This window comes from Diceros bicornis, unplaced genomic scaffold (assembly GCF_020826845.1).
Source record: "Diceros bicornis minor isolate mBicDic1 unplaced genomic scaffold, mDicBic1.mat.cur scaffold_252_ctg1, whole genome shotgun sequence".
NCBI lineage: Eukaryota > Metazoa > Chordata > Mammalia > Perissodactyla > Rhinocerotidae > Diceros > Diceros bicornis.
Genome location: NW_026691130.1, coordinates 366,016 through 382,638, shown reverse-complemented (window position 1 = coordinate 382,638; position 16,623 = coordinate 366,016). Strand labels below are relative to the sequence as shown.

The following is a 16,623-nucleotide window of genomic DNA, read 5'->3' as shown; positions in this document are numbered from 1 at the left end:
CAATTTTCCAATAGGTCTTCTCAGGACAAGTCTATATGTAAAAAAAAAAAAAAATCAGTCCTAAGAGATTTAGTATCTGAATTGACCACTTGAGTGATATTTTGTGACATTCAACATACTTAGTATTAAAGAAAGGCATGTTCAACTGAGATTCAGAAAAAAATGAAATTTTAATGACTTGAGCTATGAGTTATTAAAACATATAAAGCTGCATTAACTAAAAATTTTGTTCCTGATAGGGAAATAAGCAAATAGGTGAAATGAAGAGAGCAGAGAGTGTAAGAACTAAATCCGTGTGTGTGTGGGATGCCCAGCTCCAGGGGTGCAATAAGGCTAATGGTCACTTCTCTATCTGATTCACAAAACAATTGCAGAAGAGTACACAGAATTCCTATACATGCCTCACCACGTTTTACTTATCATATTGCATTTTGAAAAGTTGTATTTTAAATTAGCGGGTATCTAATGAATAAATAAGGATGGTACATTTGGGTTCGTGTTTGGAAAAAATATCTACCACACAACATATTCAAAAATGTTGCAAGAGACTTAAGTATATTCTGTCTCCCCTTTTCATGCCCAGTCCACAAGTTGATGATGGTGTGAAACTCACCTGGACTTCACAGTCTCTGGAAAATTTATTTTTGCCAAGTTGAGAACAATTAGGGGTCATTTCTAAGAATGAAAAGAAAAACAAAGGTTGGAGAGAGTTCCTTCTTCAAGGTCAGGAACTAGTTGACCTTACAAGATGAAAAAAATTCTCCCCGTTTTTCTTCTCAGATTCCTGTAGCATCAAGTATCTAAAAGTGAGACAGGATCAAGTTTTCTAAAAAAAAAAAAGTTTGGAGACTCAGGGAGACAGAGTAGCATTAATGAAGAATGTTTACCTTCAAAAGTTCTTAAATATTTCTCTCAAACTCCTTATACCATCTCTATAGACTATTCCCTACACTAGCCATGGCCCGTTTTATTATATAAAACAGTGTAACCTATCACCAGCATTGGTGGGCAAGAATTCTTGACATGATTAGTATGATATGGACCCTGCCCTATTTTTAGAGTATTGTTGTAGTTGGCCTAAGACGGTGGTTCTCAAACTCTGGTGTGCATCAGCACTGCCTGGAGGGCTTGTTCAAACATGCTGTTGGGTCCCATCCCCACAGATTTCAATTCAGTAGGTCTGGGGTGGGGCCTGAAAATTTGCATTCCTAACAAATTCCCAAACATTCCAATCTCCTGACTGACATGGATGCATCTGCTTCTGAACCAAGGACAACTCTTACCCAATTTCATTAGTCTCATCTCCTACCTGAAAGTCAAAATACCCACTCATCACGTTGCCCTCATTTCCTGACAGCACCATTTACAGAATAAATCCTTGCTTCCTTAGCTCTCCTCAAAGCCACCTGGCGTAAGGCCAGACCCTTCAATAACCCCATTCTATCATCTTCTTAGTGAAACACTGAAGCTTCCCAATGGGAGGTACACTTTGCTGCAGCACATTAATAAACCTAACACTGTGGACTTCATCTGCATTCCTGGTGGCCCACAGACACTGGGCTTTATCACTACTTACCCGTGCGTTCTTCCTCTTCATGTGTGAAGTTTGACTTTCCATTACTTGGAGCCAAACCAGGTTGACAGGTACGAAGGTAGCTTCCAATTGGATAGGTCTAAGAATTTGGGGGTGGGCAGGCAGTGCTATTGTGGAATTCATCCTCATCTGTGAAATGGAGCAAACAGTTCATAATCAAACCAGCTGAATGTATACGCTCCACCTATCCATTGGCGGTGGTGCACAAGACGTTTCTGTGGACTGACAGCATCAGAAATATTTAGAGATAATTGTTGAAAATATAAATCCCAAAGTCAGTCTCAGACCCAGTAAAAATGAATTTCAGAGGAGGTGGGATTTAGAATCTGATATTTTCAGAAAAACGCTAGGTGATTTCATTCAGCATACAGGTTTGGGAGCCATTGATATGGACGGCTGGACTGAAGAGATAAGAGATTTTCCTAAGATACTAAGATCTTAAAAACTATCTGAGTGTATGTTCTTTGGGAGAATTCTTAGCAGTAACAGCCTTCTGTGCAAAGAGATAATAATTCTCCAGGATCACAGAAATAATCAAAATGGGAATAGAAGACTAAACTAGTAATACAATATCAACATCTAGGACAGAGACTGGAAAAATGGGAAAAAGTCATCTGTTATGCTGTTATGATTCTCATTTGTTTCCTGCTTTTTGCTTTTGATAATGTGCACAGGCTTCTCTATTTGCTTAGTAACATTTCCAACTAGAGATGGCCTTGGGCTTTGGTTGAAAACTCTGGTCTATTAGTTAGTTATTGCAGAATAAGTTAAGACTCTAAGGTGTGGACTACTTTCAACATTCACTGTTATTTTTTAAAAGCACCCGATAAAAGAGAAAAATCAATTGTGGTCCTGGCGTCACATTTCAGTTCTATGACTTGTCTTCCTGGCATCTGTGCTCACTTCGGCAGCTTTCCTCTAGAATCTCACGCCATATTCTAAGGAACTGGTTCAATTTTGCTGCATCTAACTCCGTTCTGATTTTCTAAGGCTGTTACTCTATTTGGACTTACCGTTGCAATCTTCTGTGTCATTTGTAAAATTCTGCCTTCCAGAACATGGAATAAATCCTGTGTCAGTGGTAGATTCATAACCCTTTGTGATGTTATTGCACGTTGCATTTGGGGGACAAGGAGTGGAGATATTTTCACATGTCACAGCAACTGTTAGAGTGGAGGAGAGGATAGGAACTCAGTTTAGACCCTGGGCTGCATCAAGTCAACTGGAATCTTTGTTACTTGAATCCTTTTGTGTGCTGAGTCTGACACAGGGCAAGTGGTACACACTTTGTAAACATTTGTTCAATGGACGATCTATGAACATGATTGGTGTTGCCAGCTTATGTTATTAGACAAAAAAAAAGTTTTCTTTCAGCAGTGATTAAAACTCTTTTGGAAAACCTTGGAGCAATCCTCTTGCACAGCCCTACTCAAGGTGTGGTCTCTGGACCAGCAGCATCAGCATCACCCGGGAGCTTGTTACAAATGCAAATTTCCTGGCTCCACCCCAGCCCTACTGAATCTAAGTCTGGGTCCTGGGCTAGGAATCTGTTTGAACAAGCTCCCCAGGGGATGACGATGATGCTCAGGCTTGAGAACCTCTGCATCTCGGCTGCTTCTAGAATAAAAGAGTTCTCTGATGAAAACCCTAAGAATTTTTAATAAGACTTGATTTAGAATTTCTTGACCTGTATTTCATTCTTTTACATCAACGCAGTGAGGTGTCATGAGTCACCCTGTCACTATTTAAAGCCATGGTTTCCATCAGCCAGAATCCCCAGGTTCCTATTGGACTTCTTACACCTCAGATTGTTTTCAGCACCAGTTCTATTTCTAGTTCTTCCTTCTTTATCACCTCACCAAACCTATAACTCATTTTCTCTCTCCTCATGAGGCTTTCTCTCTAATCCCCTCCATCTCCTCTCCTTTTCCCAAGATCCAAGTCCTTTTCATATCTTCTTATCCATAATGGTCCTATCTCACACCCTTTCTCCATCATCTCTGGAAGCAGATGGCTATGATTCAGGGGGCAGATTTATTTGTATAAGATTTAATTTTTAAATTACTTTTAATTTCATTAGTTGTGATATTGAAACTTTTGTATTTAAGCCAAATGAGATAAAATTATAAATCAAGAGATTTATGCTCTAACATATGATAAAGTAAGTAAAAAAATTTAAAATTGTGTCCCAAACCATGCGTCCAAATTGTTCACCTGGGAGATTATGTACTCCTTTCAATAAATACACTCCATATAATATATTTTAATTCTTTTCTCTTCCTTTTTTTTTTGGTCTTCTTCCCTTTTTGGCCCCTCTTCACACCTATACATTTTGTCCTTGGACACTATTACTGAGAAAGACAAGAAAATTCACCTCATTTTCACTTTTTCTTCCAAATGGTATTTTTGAAAAGAAATAAAAGACATACCATCTTCAACTGAGGAAGATACACCACTTTGAATACCATTTTGTATGATTTCTGACATTTCACTTTGAACAACCACTTGGGGAAAGGATGAAATGATCTGTGTCCGTTGAGCCGCTAGGTAAGCCCTGGGTCCTGAACTCACTAATGCATTGCTTCTGCAGGCCTCTGAAGAAGTGTTCTTCATTGCTGGTGTGCAATAGAGAAGTCATCTGATTTCCAACATTATGATCAGTGTCTGAGTTGGAGGAAATAGAAACAACAGTTATTGTGCACTTATTCTGGCGAGTACTGAAATAGGCAGTTTACTGGAGTTATCTTACTTAATCATTGAAGCAGGCCTCTTCGTACAGTAACTCTTCTTTTTTTTTTTTTTTGAGGAAGATCAGCCCTGAGCTAACTTTCATGCTAATCGTCCTCTTTTTGCTGAGGAAGACCAGCTCTGAGCTAACATCTATTTCCAATCCTTCCTCCTTTTTTTCTCCCAAAGCCCCAGTAGATAGTTGTATGTCATAGTAGCACATCCTTCTAGTTGCTGTATGTGGGTCACGGCCTCAGCATGGCCGGACAAGCGGTGCGTTGGTGCGCGCTGGGATCTGAACCCAGGCAGCCAGTAGTGGAGCGCACACACTCAACCGCTAAGCCACAGGGCCGGCCCTCATACAGTAACTCTTAAGGCCATTTTACTGACCAGGAAAATGAGATTCAAAGAAGAGAAGTCACTTGCCCATGGTCTGTCAGCTAATAGATTGCAGGACGGATAGATTCTGGCATACTAGGGAAATATATTCACAGGGGCTATTACAGCACACTGCTTCAATGTGCACGCGCATCATTGTGGACACACAACAGTTGTAATGGGGTCTCATTTTAGGTTTTCCCAGGAAAAACTACTGATGGATAATTCTGGTCTTTAGATTCCATGTAATTTTCAAATTATGTGCAAATATTTTGCACCCTCTTATCTTCCTTAACAGCTATAAATCCATATCCTTTCTGAATCTAAATCAGCTTCCAGTTTAGCAAGTAATGTAATACTCAAATGCAAATATCGTAGATTTACATTCCAATGAAAACCTATACATGCTCATTTGATTAAGGTGTTATTTTTAGGGAAAAAAAGAAGTATATTCAAGTAGACAAAAGAGCCATATATATTCTGCAAAATATTGCAAAAATGTTACCTATTGTAGATGCCCCTCTATGGCCGCAGGAAGTGAAGAAGCAATGAGATTACTCTCTTATGGTTATAAAGAATGAGTATCAGAAGCATTTGAAGGGTCATTATTTTTACATAATGGAAACAATTGACAAAATGTCCTTTTCTATTATTTTCTAAGAAGTTATTTATTAACAAGGGAGTGAAGCATTCTGCCTTATCTCATTTTGCAATTAAGAATCTAGTTAAATGTAGCTTTGATTAAAATAACGTCTATCATTACTAAGAATTTATCACACATAAGGCATCCCACGAAATGTTGTGCAGATGTTCTATTTATTTTATTGCATTTCCTCAAAATAGTCGTATCCTATACAGATTATTGTTCCCATTTCAAGTTGAGGAAGAAGCAACCTAGAGAGGTTCCATACTCCCCCAAGGTCATCTGTTGGTATCTATGGGAGCAGAGGTTCAAGTACATTTGTCTAACTGTAGATCAAATAGCATTGGCCTCCATTCTCTGTGTGATATTCTCTTCATTACTTAAGAAGTTCACTTACCATCTCTATGCCACACTTTCTCCATCGGAAACAGGTTGAGGACAAGGTTTGTCTTTCTTACCTCCAAATGGTTGTAGGATAACACAAAATCACACACAGGGACTGTGTTGAAAACCCAGTGCTGTAGAAATGCAAGAGGTACTAACCACTTCCTTCACCATTAACAAACCTTGGGTTGAAAACTTTTGAATCTCAATGAAAGCAAGAAAGCAGTAGAGTCCTGAGAGGGAACAAAGATAATTTAGGTTAATAGCTGGCATCCACAAATGCCCTCTGGGTCTTGGAGTCGGCCTGGGGCTGACCTTTTTTGCCATCCTGCACATTGCAGAGTTCAGTACTGTCTCTTAGTTTCGGCCAAACCAGGTGCAGAAGTTCAATTAGGGAAATACAGTGTGCCACTGGCATAACTCCAAGATTTACACTCTAGCCAATGGCCTTTCACATTTTTGATGGTGGAGAGACCATTATAAGAGTGGATAATTGGCCCTTGGGAATCAGATTTGATGTTATTAAGGGACTGTTTCCTAGGAGTTTCGTTCTCTAGAAACTAAAGTATTGCCAAAAAAAAAGGAAAACACGAAAGTTGGACAGAAACTCAAGAGTGAAACAGAGTCAACAATTAGAGGTGTATTCTTATTTAGTTGGGATTGTCACCAATGTCACATTTTAATGACACAGGATTTTAAGATGCATGTAAGATTAAGACTGGTGGCTAGTCCTTGTGAAGTCTCAATTTTATGATGCCATCTTTGCCATTATTATTTCCTTGACATTTTCCCTCCCCTCACCTTTACCTCCACACAAACACATACACACACATACACAACCACCACCACTAACATCAACAACAAGGGTTCATGGATGACATAGGATGGATAAAGCGATGCTACAGCTTAGGAGACTAAAAGAAGATGGAGATTATAACAGTGATCTGAAGACAACTGTCTTTTAGGTTCCGCAGTTTATCTGCAGGCTTGAACCACACGTTAGATATTTTTCTCTTTGGAGAGGGAATAAGCTGTTTAAGCCCTTACCCCAGAAAAGCAGCACTCCTCTTGTAGCCAGAGATTTGAGAGCTATTTCCTGACAAAAGTCAGAGACACACCTGATCCCTTATTTCTCCCACCTGTTTCATTAGAATCTTCAGCGATTATGGTCTAGTCATGTAAAACAATACACAATTTTCCTTATTACCAAAATTGCATGATTTTAGTAGAAAACCAGGTAAGCAAAGAGAGACAAAAATGAAAACTGAGTCAACTGTAAGTTCATCTTTCAAAGATATTCCCTATTAACATTTTGGTGCTTTGTCTTCCAGCCAATTTTCCTCTTATGTAGATAAACATAAAAATTTCATTTCACAACGTTGTTATCCTATAATAGCTAAACTTAGTTTTTGCTCAAAAATAGACTCCGATTTGATTTTTAATGACTAGATTACTTAATTGAAATTTATTATAATATCTTTAACCAGCATCCTATCAACAGACACTTAAGAGTTTGGAAAATTTTCAATATTATCAATAAGGTTACATGGAAGGTCTTCTTTGGTTCATCATGAATTGGACAAGGTCCCATTGTTCTCAGACATCAATGGGGAAGAACAAGTTGGACCTGATTCCAATCACCTTGTGATGGCCTTTACCCCAGTTAAGGACTCTTGAATCACAAATATCTCCGTAATTTCCAGCATAGTAGTTAGAGCTCTGCATACCATTATCTCTGTCTCCTCAAACAGCCCAACATCTTCACCAGCTCCTGTGGCCCCAGAAAAACCACAGTGACACCAGGGACCTCTGCTACAGCAACCAGTTTTTCTGGAAACCACTCCAACCTGGAAGGAAGAGAATAAATCCCCCTTTTTCTGCCTCTGTTTTATGTTTCCTGTGTGACATGACCTCTGCCATTTATACTTGTATGACTTTCCAGGGCTGCTGTAACAAAATAGCACAAAGTGGGTGACTTAAAACAAAAGAAATTCAATCTCTCCCAGTTCTGAGGCCTAGAAATCTGATATCAAAGTATCAGCAGGCCCTTCCTTGACTCCCCCAGCTTGTGGTGGTGGCCGCTAATCATTGGTGTTCATTGGCTGCAGCTGCAACAGTCCAATCTCTGCCTCTGTCATGAAATGCTGTTTCCTCTCCAACCAGTCATATTGGATTAGAGTCCACACTAATGACCTCATCTTAACTTGATCACATCTGCAAAGACCCTATTTCCAAATAAGGTCACATTCATAGGTTCCAGGGATTAGAACATCAACATATCTTTTGGGAGACACAATTCAACCCATAGCAATAGCCTTGCTCCAAGTCAGGAGAGGAGGGTTTGAGTGTGGGAGGCCATACATTTATGAGGTGGTTGCAAAATCTAGAACCCCCTGCCTCAGCCAGAGTCTCGTGTGTGTGTGTGGTGGTGCATCTTGCAATTCCCAAGTCAGTAGCCATGTAAGCCTTTCATTTTTTTATCTTAATATATTTTATTTAACCCAACATCTCCAAAGAATTATTATCTCAACGTGTAGTCAATATATAATTATTATTGAGGTATTATACATTCATATTTTTATATAAAATCCTTGAAACCCATAGTGTATTTTACATTTACAGCACATCTCAATTTAGACTAGCCACATTTCAAATTCTCAATGGTGACATGTAGCTAGAGGCTACCAGATAGGAAAATATGGTTTAAAAAAATAGATTTTATTTCTTATAACGGTTTACATTTATAGGTTTACAGAAAAATTAAGTGGAAATTATAGAGAGTTCCTATATATCCCCTCATCCCTCCCAGCATGGTTTTCCTATTATTAACATCTCGTTAGTAATCTATATAACTTATATAACATTATTACTGTAACATTATTAACTACAAATTATTAACTTTAGTGTGGTACATTTGTTATAATTCCTGAACCAGTCCAGATACATTATAATTAATGAAAGTCCATAGTTGGAATTAGGGTCACTCTTTGTGTTGTACATTCTATGGGTTTTGACAAATGCATAGTAATATGTATCCGCCATTACAGAATCATATAGAACTATGGTTTCACTGCCTTAAAATCCCCTTTGCTCCTAGGAAATTAGGAATGCTCCTAATTCTCAGGGAGAAGTTGGAACCATTTGTTTATTGAATGTTTTCTATGGGCCAGGCCTGTGCTAAGAGCTTCTCAAATGTTACCTCATTCACAACTCACAATAATTTCATAAATAAAAATATCATTACCCTCATTTAGAAATGAGCAAAATGAAGCATTCAAGACATTAAGAAATGTGCTCAGAGCCACACACCTGATATGAGGCAGAGTCAGGATTTGAACTCGGGTCTTCTGATTCCAAAGCATGTGATCTTTTGACAACATGGTACTGTGTGCTCCCTTCCGTGTCCTGGTTTTCTGTTCCTGAGGGGTGGTGGGCTGGGATCCATACAACTGCCAGGGTTGACACAAAAGGACTGAAACTGAATCTGGGATTGAGGTCCCAACTGATGTCAGCTACTGAGTCAGCAGCAATGAGTTCAGGTGACCTGACCCCTTTGAGTGGGCATGTGAGTGCAGGGCCAGCAGCTTTGATAAAGAAGGACAGAGAGGACGCTTAGGAAATGACTCTGAGAGACAGACAAATAGTAGGAAGCAGAACAGGGGCCCTTACCTCTGATGACTCTCTTCATCTGCCAAAGGGATATTCTTCTTGCTCTCTGAAGAAGTGATGCCAGCTTGTGTTTACCGAGGGCTAACTCTACCAGGCATGATTCTAAGTGCATCACACAGACGACCACATTTAATCTTCTCAACAAGCCTGAAAGGAAGGCACTATTACTATCACCATTTTACAGGTGAGGAATTTGAGACACAGCAAGGTTAAGTAATCTGCCCAAAGTCATACAGCTTGTAAGAGGAAGTAGTAGTATACCACGCAGAGGGGCACTTGAGCCAAAATTCTCAACCTCTGTGTTCTACACTTCTCTAGGACACAATGGCAAATGTTTGTTGGAGCAGGGAGGGTGTTGTCTGTGGTGCACACCACCCAGGTGCCCCAGAAATGAATGAAGCCAACATTTCTACAAAGACACATGCCATGGATAATTGCAGACAATAAGAAGTGGAATGTTCTACACCTGGTGCCCTGTCACCTTGTAAGCATAAACACATAGCCATCAAATTAAATGGTATTTATTATGCAAGACCCTTTGGTTTCAGTCTGCTTGTGAGTTGTAAGAGCAGGCCTAGAGCATCCCTTTGTTTCCAATCCTTGTAGTTAGGAGTACTTGTTGAACCCTGATGAGAAGTGCATCTAAGTGGCAAACAATTATGAAATCCACCAAATGATTTTTGAGGAGAATCTCAGCATTCAAAGACTGCTCATGCATGACATCAGCACCTACAGGGATGCAAGGATGCTGCCCACACACCAGGAGTCCAAGGCTGTGGAGTAGTCCCTCCCAGGCAGAACCAAGACACCATCCAGGGAGACACCACGCAACGGAGAAAAGAGTACAAGGACTTGAGCGTGTGGAATTTATCACTTCTGAGGATTCCGCTTTGTCAACAAATGAATAATCCTGGAGACCTCGTGGAAGCCCAAATTCAAGGACTTCAGTGGAAATAGGCATGCAAGAGCTGTGAGACAGAGGGAGCCCATCTCACTGAATTAGTGAGGCTCTCGCTGGAGCCATTCAACTACTCTATTGTTCTATCGTTTGGCTGTTATTTAGCTTTCATAGAACTGGTGTATTTTAGAGACCCACACATTAGTTGTTGGTTTACACGATATGAAATAAAATGAGGGAATCTATGATTTCATTTTATTTATTGGAATTTGCACCTGATTCTTATTGTTTTAAATTAGCTATTACAAATACATTTGAGCAAAAGTTCTTAGTAACCTCATGCCCTCCTGTATTAGTCAGGGTTCTCAAGAGAAACAGAACCAGTTAAGATAGATAGATAACTATATCTACATCTACATCTACATCTACATCTATATCTACATCTACATCTATATCTATATATCTACATCTACATCTACATCTACATCTATATCTACATCTATATCTATATCTACATCTACATCTACATCTATATCTATATCTACATCTATATCTATATCTGGAGAGAGAAAGAGAGAGATTGATTAATTTTAAGGAATTGGCTTATGCAATTGTGGGGGTTTGGAAGTCCAAAGTCCAGAGGGCAGTCCTGCAGGCTGGACATTTCAGCAGGAGTTGATTTTGCAGTCTTGAGTCTGAAAGCGGTCTGGAGGCAGAATTCCTTCCTCTTTTGGGAACCTCAGTCTTTTCTCTTAAGGCCTTCAACTGATTGGATGAGGCCCACCCACATTATGGAGGGAACTCTGCTTTATTCAAAGTCCACTGATTTAAATGTTAATCACATTTTAAAAATACCTTCACAGCAACATCTAAACTGGTGTTTGACCAAACAATTGGGCACCATGGCCTAGCCAAGTTGACACATAAAATTAACCATCGTACCTCTCCTCTTGACCATCATCACCTTCCACCAAGGATGACATCTTACCTTCCAGTTCCTGCCTTTCCACTTCCAAGTAATTTATGATCTCCCCTCTTCCCCCACCATGCTAATCCATCTTTCCACTTTATCCCTATATCTGCACTGTCCCATACATAGCCACTAGATACACATGTCCTCTAAAATTTAAATTTTAATTAAAATTAAATGAAATAAAAAATTCAATTCCTCAGTAGCACTAGCCACATTCAGTTGCTCAATAGCCACATGTGGCTTGCAGCTACCGTATTGGACAGCGCAGAATAGAACATTTCCATCATTACTGAAAGTCTATTGGCCAGAGCTGCTCTAGATGGTTCTTCATTGTAACTTTGCCTTCACTATCTAGGCTTCTCTTCTCAGACATTGACTCCTTTTTTAAAAATTTATTTTTTTATTGAGGTAACAATGGTTTATAACATTATATAAATTTCAGGTGTAGATCATTCTATTTCGACTTCTTTATAGACTACATTGTGTTCACCACCAAAAGTCTAGTTTCCATTCATCACCATACAACTGTGCCCTTTTACTCCTTTCACTCTCCCCCCACCACCCTTCCCATCTGGTAACTACCAGTCTGTTCTCTGTGTCTATGTGTTTGTTTGTTTTTGTTGTTTTTTTAAATCTTCCACATGGGAGTGAAATCATATGGTATTTGTCTTTCTCCATCTGACTTATTTCATTTAGCATAATATCCTCAAGGTCCATCCATGTTGTAAATGGCAAGATTTCATCTTTTTTTGACTGAGTAGTATTCCATTGTCAGACATCAACTCTTAATCTCAGAGTTCCAGGTTTTCAGTCTCCTTCACCATCTGGATAGTCACATAAATCCATTGAGAACGTTGTAGAAAGTTGTTTTGGTGCATTTGCGTAATTGTTGCATGGAATGTTTGTGTATTAGTCAGGATAAGTGTGCCAGCTGCTGAAACAAACAACCTCAAAATATCAGTGGCTCAATATAGTGAAGGTTTAGTTCTGGCCCAAGACACAGTTCTGTGCTCTATGCTTTGCAATCATCCACTCTTCTTCCAGGGCCTCAGAGTTCTCCATTGGATCCTCTGCATCTAGCTGGCCAACTAAGGAAAAATAAGGAAGAGAGTGCAGGATGTTTGGAGGCCAGGCCTGGAAGTGGCTATATCACTTCTGCTCATACTTCATTGCCAGACTGGGTCATATAGACCCATCTAACCACTAGAAAGGATGAGAAACGTAGTCTTACTGAGTGCTAAGGAGGAAAATTAACAGAATGGTGAACACATAGTGTTATATCACGGCATGTAAAAAATGAATTCTATGTCAATGAATACTATCCCTCAAATAATGAACCATGTATATGTGTAAACTCTTCTGGGTCACAAAATATATATTTTACACATCTCATACAAGGAAAATAAAAAATATCAGTAGCTGTCAAATGATGAGTTTCGAGGCCATATAGAATGGAGGATAAGAAAGGATAGACTTTGGATTTGGAAAAGATCTTTTTGAATTCTAGCTCTACCACTAGCTGGTCAAGAACATACTGGCAGCATGATCTTAGGCCAGGTGCCCTCAAAGGACTGTTATTGGGTTTAAATAAGGCAATAAATGCTTATACTGGTGTAAATGCTCAATGGGTGGAGGGGTTCCATAGACATATTCATGTGGCATCACAGCCTTTCTCCCTACTTTCTACTTTTGAGTCATCTCTACTTAAAAGTGAATTTTCTAATAGCATAGGATGCAATGTCAAATATTTCTGAATAGTGATTGCAAAATGAAATACTTTCCATGTTCATGTCTGTTACAGGTTGAATTGTGTACCCCCTAAATTCGTATGTTGAAGTCCTAATTCCCAGCACTCCAGAATGTGACCTTATTTGGAAATAGGGTCATTGTGATATAATTAATTAAGATAAGGTCATACTGGAGGAAGGTGGGCCCCTAATCCAATATAACTGGTTTCCTTATAAAAGGGGAAATTTGGAGACACACATGCACACAGAGAGAATGCCATGTGAAAATGACATCAGAGATCGGGGTGATGCACCTCAAGCCAAGGAATGCCAAAGATTGCTGGCAAACTACCAGAAGCTAGGCGAGAGGTACGGAGCAGAGTCTTCCTCAGAAGGAACCAACCCTGCCCACACCTTGATCTCAGACTTCTGGCCTCCAGAACTGTGACACAATAAATTTTTGTTGTTTAAGCCACCCAGTTTGTGGTACTTTGTTATGGCAGCCCTAGCAAACTACATAATATAATATCCAAGCAGTTATTGACTCAAATATACAGGATTTAATTTTAAAATTGTGTGGTGTTTACATTTTAAAATGTAAAATTCTAATTTCAACATATTTCCAAAACCAATCTTCCATTCATTGATCCAACTGTTTCTGAGCTACAAAAACGGCAATTTCATATGGTTCACCCAAAGAGCCATATGTCTACTGAGATGAAACACTGGCTTTCTTTACTCTTTGCCTAATGGGGCCATTAGGGACCCATCTTTGGAACTAGACTCATTAACATTACACAGATTATCAGCTGTGACCCGGGCCAAGTCCCTTACCTGCCCTGAACCTTTTTCTCCTCTAAAAAAACAAGGGGGTGAAGCTAGATCCCCTCTAACTCGCAGCTAAGACATTCTGTAGCTTATAGGAAGACTTGTCCCTCTAGGCAGACTTCATGGCCTGTGGTCCAGGAAGTACAATCAGAGCTGTTTACAGAAATCAGCTCTGCTAATATAAACGGATTTAAGAACAATATTAAAAGGGAGTGCTCCAGCAAATTAAATATTCAAAGTGAAAAACTCTGCATTTAATAAAAGTCTGTCACCATTTAGAATGCATAATTTTAGCATAAATACTCTAGAAATATTCATTTAGTTTGCTATGTGTTATTGTTAATAAAGAGGGTCCTGCATTTAGATGTCATATGTCATTAATAAATCAACCATAGAATGCAAATTTTAATTATTTTGAATTATCTATTTACTGTTTAATTATATTTAATTTTAGACTCTCCTAAGATGGCCTAATAAAAATTTGGGATGCTAAATGATGCCTCACCTGGTTACTCTATGTATTTACTGAAAATAATTAGCTACATTAATTGTTTGGGGGATTTTTTTCCCTTAGTAAACTAATCTGGGTGAGAGGAGACCTAAATAAAATATGCTAAAAAGATGCATTTTTTTTTTTTGCCAGGGTTGTAGTACAATGTTGTTTGCACTAAAATCAGTAAAGTAAACCTTTGCACACTATGTGGAAATTAATAAACATAAACCTGACTAAAATGGAGTCAGGAGGCCAAAAAGGGGAGCTCTGACACCCTATGAAGATAGCAGAGCCCAATAGGAAGAAGAAAGACTTCCTCTTCTTGCCAGCAACAGCTCGGCCAATGATAGACTACCACAACTCAGCCAATGAAAAGCCACTACACTTTCAACTCCCAGTCTCCTCCTCTTTGGAGGACTCTTTGTTTACATTAGCCCTCCCAACTTCCTCTTCCCCTCTATAAGAGTTTCTTATCCCTTTTCTGCAGGAGGACTTGCAGGTGGCTTGACATGGTTGTAGACCTTAGATTGCAATTCTTTGCTGATCCCAAATAAACCTATTTGTGCTGGAGAAATAACTGGCTGTTTAAGGTCCACAACTACCATGGAATCAATTTGGTATAATGATTTGATATAACAACTAAATAAAAGTAACATCAGGATTACCCTTAGACCTAGGCAAGAGGGCCCCTACCCTGGCTTCTGTATATTACAAAGCGTGTTCTGGCCCTTTTCTGGCCATGCCATTCTATGCAAGGCAAGGAGGCCCAGGGCCAGGGGACATGCCTGCCTAGAGCGCACTCTCTCTCTCTCTCTTTCACACACACACACACACACACACACACACACACACACACACACCATTCTGCAACACATTTCAGGTACCCATCACCCTGACAATCCCTGCTCAAAGGGCCCTAACCTCCTTTCTGAGGCCCTTAAAGACCTCTTTCCTGGACCCTTCCTGCAAGGGTGACTATCACTTCCTGCAAGGTGCTCGCCCTTAGGCCTGAGGAGTGGCCAAGAGGAGGCTGAGGTGGGGATGAGGACAGAGCTAGGACTTGTAGACTGGGGTGGCGGCGTTGGGGAGACACACACATCCCTGCCAGTGTGTGAGGCCCCTCACAGTGCAAGACTGGGCCCGGGGTGGGAAATAAAGTGGGCTGGGGAGGGAGTCAGAGAACTAAATTTCCCTCTGGCTTTCCAGGTTCTTATGAAGGCACATTGACCAAGGTAGGAGGAGAAAACATATTTTATCTACAATTTGTCATCGTGATTTATAATTGTTTAATATTTTGACAGATGGTATGAGGGCGTCCATTCACACTCTTGCCCTGGCCCTGGCAAATGTGAAGGGAAGGCTAAGTAACATTATAATTTTATATTATTGACCTTTGAGTAGTCCATCTCTCTTGCTAATGATTGATTTACTAGTTTAAGTCACACCTTGCAAGTAAGTGAAATTAATGACTGAGCAAAGAAACCAAAAGAAATGAAGAATAAGAGACTAAAGAAACTATAATTTCTTTTTTTCTGCCCTGCAGGTTTTGGAGTACGGTTGTCTTTCTTCAGGAAGCTTTTCCTCCAAGTTGGTGATGATGTTGATAAAAACTGATGCTTCCTATGTGCTGGGCCCTCTTCTAAACACTTACACACGTTAACAGATCTAATCTTTATAGCAATGGCATAGCTAGGCCCTGCAGTAACCATCTTCCCGGTTTTACAAATAAGGAACCCTGGGCTTCAGGAGGGTGACCTGCACTTGGTCACACAGTTGGGCAGTGGAAGAGGGGATTTGAGTCTAGGCAGCCTGGCTCAAGTCCCTGCTGCAGGATTCTATATCTGCACAAACAAATGTCTGTTTTGCAAGCAACTTGTTAGCAACTTTCCTCTCCTCACCAACTAGTAATGTGACCTACAGCATTAACCACATCCTTATGGTCAGCGCGGATTTACAGGTAAGGGATTGTTCTGCTGTCAGGGCTGAACACAGTTGCTTAGAATTTTGTCTTTTTTGTGGTGTTTTCTTTTGCTTTTAAGTGCTGGTAGGAAACCAAGCTTAGCACAGTGCGTGGCACTCAGCATATCCTGGGAAGAAGAGAGGGAGAGGTGGCAGGAGGGAAAGAGAATGCGTCTTGCAAAATTAATGTAGTTTCATGCCAGGACAAAAACTGATCACGTGACTTGCTCCCAGCCAAGCTCCATCCTTTACCCATGGTGGGGATCAGGAGTGGGCTTCTGACTGACCCTCAGAGAACGGCTCCACCTGGAGGAGGACCAGGGTCTGTCCCGTGAGAGTTCTGAACGGTT

General features: G+C 40.0%; 1 pseudogene; it reads right to left on the bottom strand.

Annotated features, from left to right (window-relative positions):
- The window catches only part of LOC131402754 (adhesion G protein-coupled receptor E1-like), a 212,904-nt pseudogene that overhangs the window by 13,134 nt on the left and 183,147 nt on the right, over positions 1-16,623 (bottom strand).